This window comes from Cebus imitator, unplaced genomic scaffold, assembly GCF_001604975.1.
Source record: "Cebus imitator isolate Cc_AM_T3 unplaced genomic scaffold, Cebus_imitator-1.0 Scaffold186, whole genome shotgun sequence".
Classification (NCBI taxonomy): Eukaryota; Metazoa; Chordata; class Mammalia; order Primates; family Cebidae; genus Cebus; species Cebus imitator.
Window position 1 is genome coordinate 296720 of NW_016107501.1, and position 20149 is coordinate 316868.

A 20149-nucleotide genomic window follows, 5' to 3' on the forward strand; every position below is an offset into this window, starting at 1 on the left:
CACAGTTAAATTCAAATTGTGTCCTCTCCTGTCTTCATCAGGATTATGTTGCAAATATCTGCTACAATTACTTGTTTAGCAATAATGTTGTGCAGAAATTGTTACTGCTATGTAGGTTGTGGTATTTTCTAGATAACTTCTATAGTTAGACTTTTGGATAGCATTTGAGGTGACTAATTCATTGATGATGAAGTTTAGAATAAGATAAATTTCTACCTTTCCTCTTTTGTAATAACAGTCCTAACATTTATTTGACATTATATTACAGAAAATTACTACCATAATTATGCACCTTGCTAATGTCTGTATAATTCTAGAATGAATTAATAGTAATACTGCACTAGAAGATTGAGTGAAAAATTCTGAGTATTATTCACATCTCTGCCAGCATATTCTTCAGCTAATCATGACAGAACTGTTACAATAGTTTGTCATCTGTAATTGTTTGCTGAACAGTAGGCACACCTCATAATGACAAAAAAAAATGTAGAGGAAAAGAAAAATTACAGAAAGAGTAACAGAAAGAAAGACTTCTGTGTCATCTTTTATTGTACTCAGTACACATACTCCTTAGGAGACTGGTATTGCTGTGAAAGAATGAGCCGCATGGCTATATATTTCTTTACAGTTTTGTATTTATGGTTTTCAAAAGTTATGACTTCTACATGAGTTTAATTCGTAGTGAGAAATGGTTATCAAGTAAACCAAATAACACATCTGTTATATAACACTGCCATTATACTATCCTGTCCCTTACCTCATCTCTATACTAAGCACCCACAAATCACACGTTTTTATAAGACTTTGCTGCACTAGTAAATATGGTAAAGACCTTGAAGAAGTGGATACCTTATTGCATACAAAATGTAAGTTGCAGATTTTATTAAAGCCAAAATAAATTGTACAAAGTAAGACTTCTTGTAATATTAACATGTATACATGACATGCAAAATTCCTGATTTAAAACCTTAAATACTTATAAGAAATTTGCCATATATGAAATGTGGGCTTGGTAAATTTACTGTGAGGAGCTTACTTTTGCGGTACCCTGACATCAACATTTAAGCACACTGCATTAACTGTGTAAGATGTTGTAATTAACCTCTTTGTTTATAATTTGCTTTGAATTATAAATAAGGAAAAACCCACTATAAGGTATGTGAAGTCATATGATCATGTATACATCTACTGACCTGATTTTCCTACATACTTCATTGATTTTGAATAAAATGCATTTCAAGATAGGTAAGAACTGGGAAATTAACTCATTTATTTAGCATCAGTTTTATAGGTTAAAAAGCAGAGATCCAGAGAGAAAATTACTGAAGGTCACAAACTGATATTTTGTTGTTTTAACACTCCAGTGTGTTGGCTTTAATTAAAAACATCTTTGAGAAATCCAAGTTTCCTTTATATTCCTGATGGGACAACCATCAAGTCTCAAAGTTAGGGTCATATGCCAAATGTCATACCAATCCTGAGATGAAATTTCTGTTGTTTGTCAAACAGTTAGTTACTTTGCATAAAGCTCTCACTAGTGAAATCACCTACCATGTTCTACGTTGCTTCTCTGTATTATCGCTAATGTCCTAAAAACTGGCCAAAGAGTCTCTTATACTTACAAACTATGTTTCTGTTTTGTGGGTCAGCAAGATAATGAGATGGGTGCTGTCTCCTTCTGGAGAACTATTCAATAAGGCTCATCTTCTTTCATGGAATTTTCACATGGTTTGATCAGTGAATTTCCTTTAAGATTCGACAAGTATTCCTGAAAGGTAGAAAGACTAGAGTTTTTTACTACATCTGATAAACTACTCCATTCCATCCCATTGTGTGATGATGATGGTAATAGTTATGTAATGAAGGTTGTATAAAGCCTTCAATGAGTGCCCCATGCAAGTGGATCAGACAACTCCTTTTTCTGAATTATTTGTCATTTGCTTCCTGCATTCACTTTTAAACCTCCTGAGTAAGTAATGAGGGAATATATTCTTTGCAACTGAAAAAGCTAGCCATATCTGAGAGCCAAAAAAGGAACTAAGAGAGAAAAATTAGTTAAATTCCATATTGGGGTTTGCTCACTCATTAAAACTGCATTGTGTAAAGCGTCAAATAGCTCATGAAATTGAGGATATTAAGGTGGGAATCATAATCCTATCTCAAGCTACTGGTCCCTGCTTTCTTATATAAAAACTGTAGGAGGAAAATACTATAAAAATCAGAATTTTTGGCCTAAGAGATTAGGAAAAGATTTTATCTGTTTAAAATTGAGAAACTTTTATCTATTTAATAAACACTTTGAATTCACATAAATAAATAAAATATAGAAAGATAATTGACTACTTTTTCGGGGGCATGAACATAGTATTTCTTGATTTTTCTGTTACCTTGACCTCTGGAGTTTTATGTATCTGTCTATCTATCTATCTAGCTATGCATCTATCTATCTGGCATATGTCTAATCATATTTTGGAACCCAGCAACAGCATTCTTATCTTTTCATAGATAACAAAATTACTTTAGAATGACCATTATTTCTGAGTTTCACTTTAAACCTGGGACTGGAGCACTCAGTAATATCAGTGTGATGAGTGAGGGAGAACACAAGGAACAGATATTTAAAGAATAGATAAGTAAACAACATCAAAATTTAAAACTGCACATCAAATGATATAATCAACTGAGGAAAGGGTAACCTATAGAATGGGTTGACACTTTGAAAATCGTGTTTGTTAAGGGTTGATGTCTGAACATATAAATAACTCTTAGAGGTCAACATCTAAACAAATGACTCAAATATGAGCAAAGGACTTGAATAGACATTTCACCAAAGAAGATACGAAATGAATAATAGGCACATAAAATAACGTTCAGCATTACTAATCATTAGGGAAGCAGGAATCAAAACCATGAGATTCCACCTTGTACTCATTAGGATGTTTGTTACACAAAATCAGAAAAATCACAAATATTGGCAAAGATGTGGAGAAATTAGAACCCCTGTGCACTGCTGATTGGAATATAAAATTGTGTGTCCACTTTGAGAAACAGTATGTCAGTTTCTTGACAAATTAAAAATGGAATGAACCTATGGATCCAGCAATTCCACTTCTGCATATGTACCCAAAATAATTGAAAGCCAGATTTGAAAGAAATATTTGTATACTCATATCACAGCAGCATTATTCACAATAGCTGTTATGTGGAAGTAACCTAAATAAACCAACAAAATGTGGTGTGTATATAACACTGAGCTACTATTCAGACTTTAAATGGAAGAAAATCCTATCACATTCTACAACATGGATGAACCTTGAGGGCGTTATGGTAATGGATTAAGCCAATCACAATATACTGTACGATTCACCTCATTCACTTAGAATTAGGTGCCTAGTCTAATTCAAAGACAAAATGTAGAATAATGAATGCCAGGAACTGGGGACAGAATGAAATGGGTCGTATTCTAATGGGTATAGAGTTTTAGTTGTACAAAATATAAGGAGCTTTAAATGTACTTAACACCACTGAACTATATACTTAAAAATGGTTAAGATGGTAAATTTTGTTTTACTAGAATTTTAGCACACTTAAAAATATTTTTAAAAGAATAAAATTGAATTAGGGAAATCATTAAGTTCTTTGGATAACCAATTTAATAGGATTTTTTTCACTTTGTTTGTCATTATTATTATTTTGAATGTGGAGCTGGAGCCTAAGTACACATAATAACTTGCTATAAAATGAACCTTCTGGGAAGTGCTAATAAGTTACCTGAAAAAGGGATTAGTAATCTTGGAACCTAAAAACATTTGTATTCCAAAGACATCTCTTCCTTTACCCAGATATTCTTAATCTGTGAAGAATTGATGGACCTCCCTGTGTTAGTTTTCTAAGCTACACAACAAAGCATCATAGACTGAGTGACTTAGACCAACACTCACTAATTATCTTTAGCCAAGAGAGCAAGTTGGCCAGCAAGACAAAGTCTTATACAGCATGAGTTATTCATGGAATGACATACTCTTACTTTTACCATACCCTGTCGTTAAAACCAAGTTGTGAGTCTCATATACGATAGAGGAAAGAAGACTAGACAAGAGCCTAAACATCAGAGGTTAGGAGCTGTTAAAGTCTGTTTATCACACTCTGCTCCCATACGTTCCTCTCATTCACATTTTTGATGTAAACATGAGTATTTTCATGAATAACAACCCTTGGTTAAACTGAAAGATATTTACAGTGTTTGCTGATGTTGGGGATCTAAACATGTTCATTTCATTGATTCATCCTTTCTACTTCCAGTGTACAACCTTATAAAACTCTCCTTCTCAAGTTTTGGGCCTTTGAATAATCCACAAAGCTGCTGTTTATTTTATTAACCAGTGGATATTGAACACAGGACACTAGTTGCCAGAAAATTAGTGTTCTGTTGTCCTCACTTTCAACTTTTCATATCAGAAGTCATAGTTAGAAGGTCACCAGAAACAATAATTTTTAATATAAATTTATGTCAATTATTAGGATGTTCTCAAATGTATTATTTGAAATAATATGTGATTTTTTAAAATCTTAGTTTAGAAGCTTTATTGTTGTAATATATCATGGGTATTTCAACACCTTGAAATAGATTGACATCCAAAGGTCCAGCAAGTTTTGTTTTGTTTTAAATTCTACCTGCCCAGTCTTTCTGGTGACCCCTTTCTGATGAAGATAAGCCCTGCCATCGTAGTCATATGTGTTAGGGAGCAGGCCTAGTGTTTTGACTTTTCTGTGCTATAATCTCTAAATCTTTTTTATGAAAAAAATCCTGTGCTATAATCTCTAAAACTTTTTTATGAAAACCTTTTTTTTTCCTCTGAAAAATTGTTCCACAGGGCTTGGTTTCTCTTACGATGATGATGATAATATATTAGGCTGGCGTGCAGTGGTATGATCCCTGCTCACTGCAAGCTCCATCTCCCAGGATCAATCAATCTTGCCACCTCAGTCTCCCAAATAGCTGCAACTGCAGGAACACATTACCACACAGCTATTTTTTTAAATGTTTTGTAGAGATGGGGTCTCACTATATTGCCCAGGCTAGTCTTTAACTCCTGGATTCAAGCAATCCTCCCTCCTCAGCCTCCCAAAATGCTAGGATTACAGACATGAGCCATCATGCCTGCCATCTCTTACTAATTCCTTCTTCACAGGTTTCTAAACAAATACAATTTATGTTGTCATTCAAAAAATGTATATTTACAACAGCTTTTTGTTAAGCTCAAGAGAAGTCTTCCCTTGTTTCCTCAAATACTCTCTACCAGTTTTCTGGGCAAAATTCAGGTCTTTCTTTTCTTCTGTCCTACATATTTACTATAAGCTTCTACGTGCTACACATTTATGGACCATTTTAAATACAATGCTTAAGGTAATTTTCTATGAACCCTTTTGTGGCTCCAACTAAAGAAAAAAAAAACTGGTTCTGATATATTTGCTCTCTAAAACAGAATACCTTTTTAAATAAAAAGACTGTATCTCTTTGTAGTTAGAAGGTCACCAGAAACAATTTCTTTTTTATCACCTTCAAACAAAATGTAATGGGATTTTAAAGCAGAATTATGGAAGAAAACTCACTTTATCATCCAAGCAAGCCATATTGAAGATCATACTCTCACTAGTAGTGATCCCCTTGTAAGTTTTCCTTGCTCTGAAATTAATCTGGTTCCATTTACATGCAAAATAACCAAATGACAGTTTTGTCAATTTCTGATTTCTCTGTTTCTCATTTTCATAAGATATCTTAAATTTTTCATACGAAGCTTCAGCATAATTTTGCTAAGTGCTATGGTTTGAATGTCCTTTCTAAAACTCATGTTGAAATTAAACTGCTAACGTAAGATATTAAGATATGGGACGTTCAAGAGGTATTTAGGTCATGAGGGTTCTACCCTCATGAATGGATGAATGCTGCTATAGCAGGAGTGGGTTTATTATCTGGAGAGTGAGCTCCTAATAAAAGGATAAGTTTGGTCTTCTTTTTATCTCTGTCTTGTATGCTTTCTCACTTTTCAATATGTGGTAGTTTCTGCCATATTATAAGGCAACAAGAAGACCTTACCAGATATGGCCCCTTGATCTTGGACTTCCCAGCCTGTGGAACTGAGAGCTAAATAAATATCTGTGGTAATATGTCACAGAGTAGAAAACAATCCAAGACACTCAGGTTTTAATACAGCATTTTTAAAAATAGGTGAGTCTATAAAGCTAGTATTAGCTATTTTCTATTTAGTGACTAATAAAGGTTGGTCATACTATATACCACAGATATTTTTTGTTTCATCTTATCCAGGAGAGGATATGGATTTCATTAACCATTTTTAATATTTCTTTAATGAGTAATAAAAGGAGGCTCTAGATACTGGAAAATTATACAAATTTTTATACTGATTTAAAGAGTTGAGCTGGGACTTGAATCCAAGTCTATCTAAACTTGTACTCAAGCTTTGGTCATGGAAAATCATAATGCTGCCTCAAAGTGAAGCTTTGTTCTTTCTGTGATATGCAAACTAAGCATTAGAATTAGATTCCACTCTCTTCAGGTAAGTTTATATATGGAGTAAAATTTAAAACCATTTTCCCATCTAAATAATTGAAATGACTACTCTTTTCATGCAAATTTAATTCAAATTAAATTGAATTAAAACATAAAACTATTAAATTAGTTTTTAATATGTGGAAGATATGGCAGAAGACACATTTTTTTAACAATGTAATCTTTAGTTGCAAATTTTATTTTCTCATTATTTTATACTTTCAAATGTTTAGAAATTAGGAAATTTTCTCAACAACTTAATTTGGCTTATTAGTCAATATAAGTTTCCTTTAAAAAATGCATTTATAGAGGTCACAGTCATTTGATTTCTACATTATCCTTTATGGAATCTAATATTAATTCTATTAATCTACTAGAATGTCAAAATAAAAGCAAGTGACTGTATAACTACCAAGTTGCTTTAGAAATTATCATGGATTTTCTTTGACTCAAATTGATTTCCAGTTACACAAAATCTAATATCACTTGTTTTACATCTTGTATCAAATTGAGGGAGAAATTCACTAGCAACATAGCTAGCTTCATGATTGAGAAAACGAAATCCATATATGGACAGCTGCATGGAAAATCTGCGTGAATATTATAGTATAGATGAAGGTCCAAGAAGAAAAGGTTGCAGATCTGGTTCACATGGCAGATTTTACCATAAACACCTAGAAAATACTAGGGACTTTGTATTATTAATGCAAAGAAAAGAACTAGAATACTTATACACATTATTTCACTTAATTCTCAAACAAACAAACAAAGAAAAAAACACCCTGTGCCTGTTTTACAAATAAGAACAAATTGAAGCTTAGGGACATTAAATGAATTGCCCATACATCAGAGAAAGTAGTGGTAAAGCTACAATTCAAATCCAAAGTTTTAAAATCCGAAAGCACTTCTTTTTCTCTGTCTTATTGTGCTTAAAACAAAAGCAGCCCTTGTCACCATTGTAACCAGGACAAAGCCCATATTCAGGCTATTTACATACTCCTAATGTTTAGAATCTATTCTCAGGCATCCAGGGGAAAAAAAAAAAAAATGAAGACCGGCACAGGGTTTAGCTTGATTGACGCATGGATTTGATGTGTCATTAATTGCAGAGAAGGATAGAACAATTATAGGAAATTAAAGAAGAAAATAAATAATTTTATAAAGAATGTTGTTTATATACAATCTATGACTCATTAAAGGAGAGAATATATATGGCACAGGGTCATAAAAGCTCCTTATAAGCTTACATGGCATGTAGACAAGCCTTTACTCAGCTGATAGACATTGAAGGCAGAGCGTAATTGAGAAAAACTTAGAAATAGTGAGTAATAGATTGGGAGGACAGAGCAGTAGAAAGGAGAATTTGGAAGTAGAGCTAGGTAGGATCCCAGAGCTCCTCCAACAGAAGATACGTTAGCTCCAAGTTATCAACTTGATGATGCAAAGAGTCAAAATCTGTAAAATACTTGAAGACATTTGTTCTGAGCCAATTACGAGTGATCAATGGCATGTGATACAGCCCCCAGAGATTCTGAGAACATGTGGCCAAGGTAGTTGGGCTACAACTTGGTTTTATACATTTTAGGGATACATAAGACATTCATGAATACATGTAAGATATGCATTGGTTCAGTCCAGAAAGGCAGGACAGCTGGAAGCAGGGTCTTCAGGTCACAGGTGGATTCAAAGATTTTCTGATTGGCAATTGGTTGAAAGGAATGTCTGGATTATGATAAGAGGTTGTGGAAATAAAGGTTTTTATCATGCAGAATTAGCCTCCAGGTAGCAAACTTCAGAGAGAATAGATTGTAAACTTAACAGACTTAAAGAGTCTATCAGTCTTAAGGCCTTTGTTTTGATGTTATCAACTGTCCCTGAATTCCAAAAAGAGACAGATGTACTGAGGCATGTTGGATCCCCACTTCCCATCATGGCCTGAGCTAGTTTTTCAGGCTAACTTTGGAATGCCCTTGGCTAAGGGGCGGGTCCATCAGTCAGTTAAAATTTTATTTTTGATTACAAACCCATTTCAGGTAGATAGTATTTCCTGGGTATCACTGTATGACCTCAGTATTACACCTACCCTCCTTACCCCATGTCCACCTTAAATGTGGCAACTGACCATACAAAATTCAAGGAAAGCAATCTGGAGGCATAACCAATAGCTAAGGTTTTAATGAGTTCAGACCAGCTTCTACCCCTATACCTTATGACTGAATTTAAAGCCTACTTATTTAAAAATTACTTGCCAATTTAAGTTAATCTGATTTTCTTATACCAATCCAATCCTAATCAACATTCTACCAAGCCACTATGGTGAATGAGAAAAGCAGCCATCAAATAGAACAACTAGTTCTGACATGATGACTAGCACTCTGTGAAGTACAGACTGGACAATAAATCAATGGAATTGGGTGCTTTTTGTCCTAAGCCCACAAATTCATTTAAAAATTCCAACTTCATATTTCATATCTGATAAACAACTCCTTATGCATTGAGGAAAATATGTCTGTGAGTGTTCATAGGCGGAGAGGTGTGAAATTTAATTTTTAAGAGTTTACCATTCAAGAAAAACTTTACATATACCATAGCAATTAATTTCATCCTAGCTGTACAAGGCTTTAATATCAGCTCCATTTTACAGAAAATAATTCTGATGTTCAGGGAAGTTAAATGCATTACATGTTCCAGGACACAGAAGTGTTAAGTGGCACATCAGATTCCAGAATCTGTACCCTTTTTCCTACAGGTATTAACCAACTGTGCAATTGTTTAATATTTGTCATATTTGCAGTATTCTCTCAAATATTTTTATGTTCTCAGATTTCTAAAGCAAGTTTCTTTAAACATACCAATTGATATGTAAAATTAAATGTATCTTTCCAAGGGACTCTAGTTTAGATCTACAAATCAGTATACACTTTTAACCTAATTAAAATATGTTGTTATGCAAGTAGAATATTTTAAATTATTTATTAGCAATTAATACTTAAATATTTACTTTCTCTCTCTGGGATTCTGTTGCTTAGTATATACAAGTTAAAATTTTAAAAATATAGAAGATTTTAAGAGATACATATCTTAAACTGGAACTCTTTAAATATCTTTAAGCTTATCCAGTGAGGACAAATATCACCGCCACGTTATCAACCCATTTCAGACTGATCACTGGTCACTTTGTAGACATAACTGCATATATCTAGCATGACACTCACCTTTCCCTCAGTGAAGATATTTGGGTGAGATAAAAAAATTAACATAATTTATCCCAAAATATATTTCTTTGACGTATATTGAAATGGCTGCTACTGGGTCATCCTGACAAAAATGGCCTTGCAAAACTGTCTTAAGTGGGGAAAATTTGCACCTGTAGAGAATCTCTATTAATTCAGCCATGCCCCAGGATCTGAGAGATTAAGAGACACCTTTAAAAGTCTGAAAAGAAATACTTCCAATCTATATTTTTCCCGGGGAGGCTTCAGCTGCATAGCAAGGCCATCTTTTCTAGCCAAGCCTCTTTTCCCCTTCCTATAACCTGTATTATCAGAATTTAAGCCCTCACTCTTTCAGTAATCTCAGAATGGTATATATGTTTCTGTAACTCATTAAGAAGTTAGTTCATTGTGAAGGCTCCCATGTGTACATGTTAAATAAATTTGTCTGTCTTTTTTCCTGTTAATGAATCTGCCTCGTGTCAGTGATTTTAGCAAATTTTTAGGAGGCCAAGAGCCTATGGCTCCCACAGACATTTTCATGATTGCCACAACTATGATCTTCCTTTTGGGCACTCTGTGTCCCCTTATAAAAAATACCCTATTACTCTCCAAAATATATCCAAAGTCCCATCTTATCATTACATCAGGCTTGATCAGATCTAGATCCTGTGCCTATAAATTACAAGAGATAAGAAATATTACCTGGGACCCTCTTGTCTCATATAGGCAACATACAATGGTGGAACGGGGACGTGATATCCACAGCAAACAGTTCTATTGCAAGTGCAAAGAAGGAGAGGCCTGTAACTATTAATTGATCTATAGTAACTCTGAGGTCCCATTAAGCAAATATTGCCCATTTCCTAACTCTGAGCATTTATAGAAAATGCTCCTTGATTAGGCCTCATTTCAACTCAGTTTATTTTCTGGAGCTCTAGACTTGACTTTCTGGGAATTTCCACTTTTCATACCTCTCCCTGCCCACTTTTGAAAAGCATATTTCTTGGTCAGCATCTTACTGAAGTTCTTTTGTGTCTCATAATTTTTCGTACAGGCAGGTGGTACCTTTGCCAGTACAGGTCTTTTGAAATATTGTGAGTTTCCATGTATTTGATTCCAGCCAAATCTGTGTGCCAGAGTCACTTCTAAATTTCTTTTAAAAAGCATCTCTCTTTATCCTTAATTACTGAAAGTTTGGCTGCTTCAAGATTCCATAGGCTCATCCTTCTGCATTTCCTAGGGGCCTTATTGTCTGACTTAAAGATCTGTTAGATGCACCTTCAACTTTCCAGAGGTTTTAACAGAAAGTGTCATAGCTGCAGGATGGCTTTCGTCTTTGTTCTTAAGTTCATCTTACTGTAATTCTCAGAGCACAGTTGGCTCTCTGTATCCACAGGTTCTACATCTGTAGATTCAACCAACTGTGGATCAAAGACAATCTAGCACAGCTACTTTAGTTTGTGTTTTTGTTTTTTATGTTTCAATTCCTAAATAAGAAAATAATGTTCTGTTTCACAAAGCTGCAATAAAATGATATAAAATCATACATGTGAAACATCTAATAAAGACAGTGACATATACAGAAATTGCTTACATGTTTTCATACCATTTTTGAGTCTATAAAATGGAGACTGTACATCTTAAATTTATACATATAATTTTTTTCTTTAACTTAGCTCCCTTTTTCCTTTCATATTATATTCACATTAGAAAAATTTTCGCACATATTTTTTATTCTCAAAGAATGTACAAAAGTTATAAAGGTTAACAGAATTTTATTAGAACATTTTTTAGATATTCTAATTCTATTCTAAGTCAATTCCAACCTAAGATCCAGAATGGGATATTTTTCTCATAGGGTCATATTTTGAAGGTTGCTGGAGAAAAGGCTTTTTTGGATCCAGGTGTCAGGACAATGTTAATGATTATTCCCAGCAATAATTAACCCCTAATTCACAGCATTAGAAAGGTTATGAGTCCTCGCTTGGTACAATTTAATCACTTGAACTTCATCTGTTATAAATTTAGCAGAAGAAAACCTAGGGCAATTTCAGGTGGTTAAGCAGAGGGCCAGTTTCTTCTGTTTAATAGTCCCTCCCTTCTCTGCCTCAATTTGTATCTGCTATCTCACAGGTGTTTTTAGGACTATTCCCTTGGCTTTTAGAATATGTGATTTTCAAAGTGACTATCTGCCTTCCTAGAAAGAAAATACTATAGAAGAAAAAGATTAAAATGCATTGTTCTGTTTGTAAGTGTTTTTCATTTGCTTAAGCAGGTTCTATCTGGTAACATTAGGTGCATAACTTGTTGTCATTCAAGAATAATTATCTCCAAACAGCAAAGGATTTATTTGAAATTAAAATGAAAATAAATGTGTTACTAATCACTTTAGATCCTGCTGTCTTAATTAGTGTTTAAATATACATAAACAGGTAACTAAATTTATAAATCTGTAATGAAAAATATAAAGCAGTAATAAAAGATAAGAGATAATGGGCTTTGGGGTTAGACTAACCAGGGCTTGAGTACCAGATGTGTGACTCTGGAAATTATATGTTGTATGTAAATTTCAGTATTTATTTTTTTTAAATGTGTTTTCTAGCACATTCCTTGCATAATTAACTCAAGGATTAAGTGAAAGAACAGATACTGCATATAGTAGGTGGCAGAATAAATGAATATAAAACGTGCATAGTATATGACAATTAATGAGGACTCTGAACACATATATGCATGTTTATATTATTGTAGAGGAGGAAAAACCATTTTCCTCTCCCCTTCCAAATTCTCAGCTGCATGCCTGTAACAAAAGACAGGCTAACAGGATAAAAACTAGCAAAAGTTTATTAACATGTGTATCATGCATGTAAAATGGGACTAACTAGAGATGAGCAACTTGAAAAGGTGGCTTAGAACTCAGGTTTATACAGCAGCATTGACAAAGAACAATACATCTAGAGAAATGAAAGGAAAGCAGTGTTAGGCTTCCAAGGGCAAGAAATTGTAAGGTAAATATATTGTAGGAAGGAAACCAATGGTAGATAAAGGCTAGTTAATACTGTTTGTTACATAGATTTTTCTGGTATAGTCTCTGGACTGATAAGGGTATAAAAGTGTCTCCAATGATTAACTTTTGCCATTCGTGGTAGAGAGGGGAGGAAGGACATCTTTGAAAATCTACTTCCTGTTTTTAGTCAAATGGGGAAGGATGGGGAGCTTTTCTTGTAACTTCTTCCTTTTAATTGCTTTCAAAATAATCCTTATGCCAAAATGGTGTATTTTGGAGTTGCATGCCCATTAATATTCTTCAAACAGATAAAATTTGTAAATATATAGATAAAACAGGCATTGACAAACTTGTCTGTAAAAACACAAATAGTAAATATTTTAGGCTCTGTGGGACATAGATTTCTATCACAACTTTCCAACTTTGCTGTTGCAGCAGCCTAAAACCACAGACCATTTATAAATGAATGAGTTGTGGCTGTGTTTCAATAAAATTTTATTTATGGGCACTGAAATTTGAATTTCCTCTAATTTTCACGTGTCATAAAATATTAATGTACCTTACAATTTTTCAACCATTTAAAAATGTAAGAAACATTTTTAGCTCAATAACTGTACAAACATTGGTAAGGGGCCAGATTTGGTTTGATGAATATAGTTTGCCTATTTTTGAATTAAAGTATTATACCAGTGTAGACACTTTTCTTCTACCTCATACGTATTTTATTTTATTTTTGTTTCATTTAACTTTGCTTTTGTTTTGTTTTCTTTTTTGTAATCATATTACTGCGGAATTTCTCTCAGGAAAAAAACTATGTTGATCCTGTTACTAAGTGGGTATCACCTAAGGGTGCCATTTTCCAATAAGTTAATTTTAAAATATCCATTCAGTATGAGCAGAAGTTATTAGTTGGATTTAAAAAAATAGTTGTTTAACAATTATATATACTGATATGGCTTGGCTGTGTCCCCACCCAAATCTCATCTTGAAGTGTAGTTCTCATAATCCCTGTCTGTCATGGAGGGACCCGGTGGGAAGTAATTGAATCATGGGGACAGGGTTTTCCCATGCCATTCTCATGATAGTGAATAAGTCTCATGAGATCTGATGATTTCATAAAGGGGAGTTCCCCTGCACAAGCTGTCTTGCCTGCCCCATGTAAGATATGCCTTTGCTTCTCTTTAGCTTACCACCATGATTGTGAGGACTCCTCAGCCATGTGAAATTGTGAGGTCATTAAATCTCTTTTTATTTATAAATCACCCAGTCTTTGATATGTTTTTTTTTAGCACCATGAGAAGGAATTAATACATATGCACTAATGCTTTTATTTGATAAACTTCCCTATTATTCCTAATATAGTTTCTGGTTTTCAATTTTTTTACTACTATGTTATTTTTGAGTGAATAAGAAGAGCTATATGTCACTAAAATAAAACACTTAAAAAAGTAGCAATAAGTGAAGCACAGATCAAAAACCTCAGAAACAAAACAAAATTACTGTAAAACTGCTTTAAATGTTTTTTTGTATTACTTCTGATTATATTATGATATAACCATTATTTAAGAAGTTTACTAAGGCCTAAGAATTTATAGTAGTAGTGGTGTTTCTTGCATTGACCAAAAAAGAGAAAAAAAGCACAGCTCCACAAATTTTGTCATGGTTCACAGAAAATCAAAGTCATCAATTAGCCATTTGGAATATACATGCTTTTTTTTCTTTTTTTTTTTTGCTTCTATAGAGCTTCTTTCTTTTCTACAGGAGTCTTCTTCCTAAAGATAATCATTTTCAACTGTGTGGAAAATAATGCTTTGTCATTTGCACTGCAACAGAAACCCCATAGATTGATCCTTTTAACGTTAAGAATTATGACAACATTTATCAAATTTAGTATTCAGAAAGATTATTTGATAAGGTTGCTAAAATTTAGATTCCTGGGACCTAACACCAGAGAATCTAATATTAATAATTCTACAAAGAGGTTAAAGTATCTTAGTATTTAGTAAGAACACTCAGTGTTTATGGTGCAGATATTTCTGGGACCAAATGGAGAAATATTATAGATAGTAGTATGTTATTCTATATACCTTAGACTTTGAAGATGTATCCTCTTGAGGTATTTTCTGACTTTCTTATATGTGTGGGCTCTTTTGTTGTTTTTGAAACCTGTACTTTATTTGTTAATTTATAATTTTACAAATATTTAGTAGTTTACTTGTTTATTTGATATTATCTGGACTAGATTGTAATCTTTCTAAGTATGGATTACTTTGCTGTTTTTAACAATTTGTATACAATATCTAGCATCTAATCCAGTACAAACTAGCTTCTCAATAAGTATTTGTTCAGCAGCTATATAACAAGATTCTAAGAAATGCCCAGTTCCTGCTGATTTCCAGGCAATCTTCCTTCTTCTTATCTGTTTCCCCATGGAGATCTGTATCTAAATGCCTAAAACAGGGCTGGATGCCGTGGCTCACACCTGTAATTTCAGTGCTTTGGGAGGCAGAGGCAGGCAAATTACCTGAGGTCAGGAGTTCGAGACCAGCCTAGCCAACATACTGAAACCCTGTCTCTACTAAAAATTACCAGGGTTTTATGGTGAGCACCTGTGGTCCAAGCTACTCAGGAGGCTGAGGCAAGGGAATTGTTTGAACCTAGGAGGTGGATGTTGCAGCAAGCAGAGATTGTGAAACTGCACTCCAGCCTGGGTGACAGAGTGAGACTCCATCTCAAAAAATTAAATAAAATATCTAAAATAGTGTCAGGCTATATTCATATTATTCTGAAGTTAAAAGAAAGAGACAATATCAGGCACTGAGAAGATATTAATTAAGTATATGTTTAATGAATCAATCTATACTGAAGACAAGTGAAACCAATACTTACATCTCATAATGAGTTCTCTAGAGAACCAAATGATCACATACCTGTATTTGTCATGTATTTTTAAAAGTCATATGTAATAGACATAAGGATGCCTGTTCCCCGGAGTTCTCATGTGCTAGTGCCTAGAATCTGTGAATATATTGTATTACATAGTAAAAGGGGAATAAGGTTACAGGTCTATTTGATGTTGCTAATCAGTTTACATTAACAAGATTATCTTAGATTATTTTGGTAGGCCCAATGTAATCACAAAATAGCCTCAAATCGGGATGAAAGAGAAGCAGAATCATGAGAAAGGCCCTACTGACTACTCTTGACTTTGAAGATTATAGAGGTCAGGCGTCAAGTAATGTGGGCGACTGCTAGTGGCTAGAAAAGGCAAAAACTAGATTCTCCTCTAGAATCTCTAGAAAGGAGCATAGCCCTGCCAACTCCTTGATGTCTAGTTCAATGAACTGTAAGATAATATATTTGTGGTGTTTTAAACTACTGTATTTGTGGAAATTTGTTACAATAGCATTAGAAAAATGGAAGACTGTTTAATGTCTTTAAAGACACAGAATATAAAATAGAATATATAAGGGAAAATAAGAAGAATAGAAAATGAAGAAGAAAATATGCTACAAATGAGGATTAATATAATTAATACAAATCTTTCTGGTAGTCAAGGAAAAAGAAATTTGCTTAACATACTTAGATTTCTTTATCATAAAGAAAAAATAACCAGCTATTTTTAATTCTGTTATTTCAAAATTCTATGTAGCAAATTATTTAAAAGTCTCAGTATTTTACATTCTCAATACATTTGAAAGCTGCAATATTTTGACTGTATCTGTAGAAACCAAGATGGTGATTCCTGGGTTTAGGAGAGAAGAAGATAAAGGTGCCAAATCTGAATTTCTAGCAATAGGTATAATTTGAAAACAAAACACAACAACAAATAAAACAGAAGAAACCAGTAATTGTATAGGTAACTCTGACATATCTTCCTCTGTAGTTGTGAATCAATGATACAGAAGACATTGAATGACAGAAGTGATGCTTTTTGGTGTCAGTTTTACAAAAAATAAGTTATTTTACCTCATATTAAAAAAAATGTGATTTAATCAAGATGAATGTTTAAGGGGCTATGTTAATATTGTCCAAGAAAATGGCCTCATAGTGGTCAAATTTTATTCAACGATAGAAGACTAAATGTTGAGGTGACATAAAAATTAATGAACTATTTGTCATCTTGATAGTCTTGATAATCATGGCTAATTTCTTTTAATTAGGCGTTTAGTAAAAGAGAGTAAATGGTTATATTTTCTGATAAATTATTGGGTAAAGCTTTAAATTTCTCAGATCTCAAATGTCACAACTGTTGACTCTTGAACAACCCAGGCTTGAACTTCAGATTCCATTATACACAGATTTTCTTACACTTTCTTATACCCCAAAGACAACAAGGTCAGCCTCTCTTCTTCCCCTTCCTCCTCAGCCTACTCAGTGTGAAGACAAGAGGAAAATCTTTATGATGATCCACTTCTACTTATTAAATAACAAATAACAAATAAATTATCTCTTTCTTATGATCTTCTTAATAACACTTTCTTTTCTCTAGCTTACTTCACTATAAGAATGTAATATACAATACATATAACATGAAATATATGTAAATTGACAGTTTATGTTATCAGTAAGGCTTCCAGTCAACAGTAGGTTATTACCAGTGAAATTTTTGGAGAGTCAAAAGTTGTACATGGAATTTTTTGACGGCATGGGGGTTTGTGCCTCCATCCTTGCTTTGTTTCATGGTCATCTGTATTGATGCCCCTTTTATAGTATGGGTTGTAAGTAAATGTATACATGCCTGATTTATTCACAAAGGCACTCACTTCCTTGAGTAGAGGACCTTCCTTCTTATCTTTGTATCTAATGGTATTACTGGGCTTGATAAATGCGAAGTAAGAAACGGAATGAATCCAGTTTCACCAAAGAATTGTAAAACTTTTAACTCATATAAACTCTTACAAAGAAGGAATATGACATTATCTGCTGACAGTGTTTTTTGTTATTTTGTTGTTGTTGAATCAACACATGCAATATTTTGTTATCTATTTAAGAGTTAGACTTTTTCAACAAAAATTTTTGATGATAAAGTTGCAACATTTAATGTATTTGTTTCTCACAGTTTATTATGTGTAGATTAGCATAAGATTAGCTCTTGTGGCACATTGTATATCTACCCTTTTAGAAAAGTCCCCAGAATTTTCTTTTGATTCTAATTCAGAAACATTCTTTAGCCAATGATTACTAAATTAGATGCCATTTTTTTTTTCAATATGTCTCAGTGGAAACTAGAAATATTTTCACCATTGGCTTAAAATCTTAGTGAATCAGGGCTTTAAAAGGGCAGGAAATTCACAGATGCACAATAAAAATGTAAAGAAAAAGACCTGACATTTTTGGAATACCCTTAGTGACTATTAAGTAGAATCCAAAAGCTAGTATTATCTCTCATGTTTACTGCTTCCTTCTCTGTTGTGACTTGTGAGTGGCAGAACTTTGAGGCTTTTCTATTCTGAGCCGTGCTATAATGTGATGTGATTGGCATCTACTCTTCATGTTTACTCTTTAAATTGTTTCAAGTATTTTAAAGACTGAACTGAATTACCCATGCAGCAATCTCACTGCTGCATACTCTTGCATATCCAAGAACTCAAAGCACAGGCATATAAAGCACATTTGAAATATATTGTGTTTGATCTCATAAATTGAATGTAAAGTGAGGTGAGAGAAAAGTTGAGGGAATTGAACAAATTATACAGAAATTTTCATCGTATCCATTCTGAAATATTCTTTATATAAAATACACAGAATAAAAGGTGGAGTATAGTTAAACATTTATGGCCTTCTTTTGTCCAAAACATTTCATAAAATCCGGGAAACTGAGCGCATGATGCCCATAGCTTTCTTTAATAAATTATGAAAACACCTTTGTGTATTCCCTACACAGACTTCAATATTGCTTTAGGAACAACGCTTGGAATTTGTTTTCACATGAGGACATTTTGAATATATTGTTTTTAACTGATACTTCTGTTTCCAGTAGGGAGACCCTTGAGAAAAATTTCTCTGTTTCTTGAATCAGGAACACAAATGTATTTTTAACATTTGTATTTATGTACTTTGATCTAGTGGATCCATGTATGGTCTTACGGCACCTATAAATTATGTTAGAGTTTCTTGTATGTGTTTTCATGCATGCTGCCGGAAAGCCCAGAGCAAAATGTGTGGTTCATCTCTATTAAATATACTGGCTCTCATCAGATTATGCCCTTCTGCTTTCCTTTCCTTTCCAAAGAAAATATTATAGGAAATACAGAACTAAACTGGTCAAGTATTTTTGTCCCCTAAGCCGTACACTTACCAATAGAGATAAAAAAAAAAAGCACGCTCTAACTATGGAAGATATATCCTTAAGAGTGCCTTTGGCAGATGCCTACCAAGGCTCTATGTGGACATTCAGTGATAAGAAAGTAAAAAACATAGAATAAAATCCTTTCATTCTAGTATAAAGAAAATTTTTAACTCTTTTTAGTCCTCAAACCAAAATTGATTTCTGTGCCTCTTTTGAAAACTGGAGACCTGTCATATTTGAGTCTTTGGATTTACTTTTCACTTTTTATTTTTTTTGGTTAATCAAGTTTGAATACTTTTTAGATTTACTTGTTGATTTTTAAAGATAGGCCTTAATGAGTTGTGCTGCATGCTTTTGGATATATGAACATCCAAAAAGTTATATAAAGGAAGAAGTATAAATTAATATACTTAGGAAATTTTTTGATGAATTGTCATTTTCAAAAGAAAAATAAAGACTGTAAGAGTATACACCTACAAATACAATAAAATACAAAAGATTGCTATAAATCAAAGCATGGTGGGGGAAAAAAGCTAACATATAAATTATTTGTTAAAATAGAGCTTTAAAAGATACCTATTGTATAGTATATAGTAGTTGCATTTAAGAGAGTCACGATTAATTGTATTTCTTGGCTAAAATAAAAATATGCACTGGTAGATGCCACATTTCCACATAGGCATGTATGGTTTACAAAACTGAGCTAAGGTGTAACCCATCAGTTTTTAAGGCTTTATTTTAATGGACTTAAAATTTTTGAAAAACTTGGCCTTCAATCCTGAACAGGTTGATTATATATAGCATATGTAAATTTTTTTCAGATGTTCACATTTGCATATGATTACATCTATATTTACTTCAAATACGAAATTTTACCAGCTAATGTTCATGCTGCTCACAGAATGTGGTGGTGGACTCTCGTATAAGTAGTATGCTTTAGATTTATTTTCAAAATTAACATCTTGACATTTGTATCTATAGTGATAAAATTAAAAAAACTGATTTATCATGATTTGCAAATATTAGAATACCAAAGTGTGTATTTTTTTTTTTTTTTTTTTTTT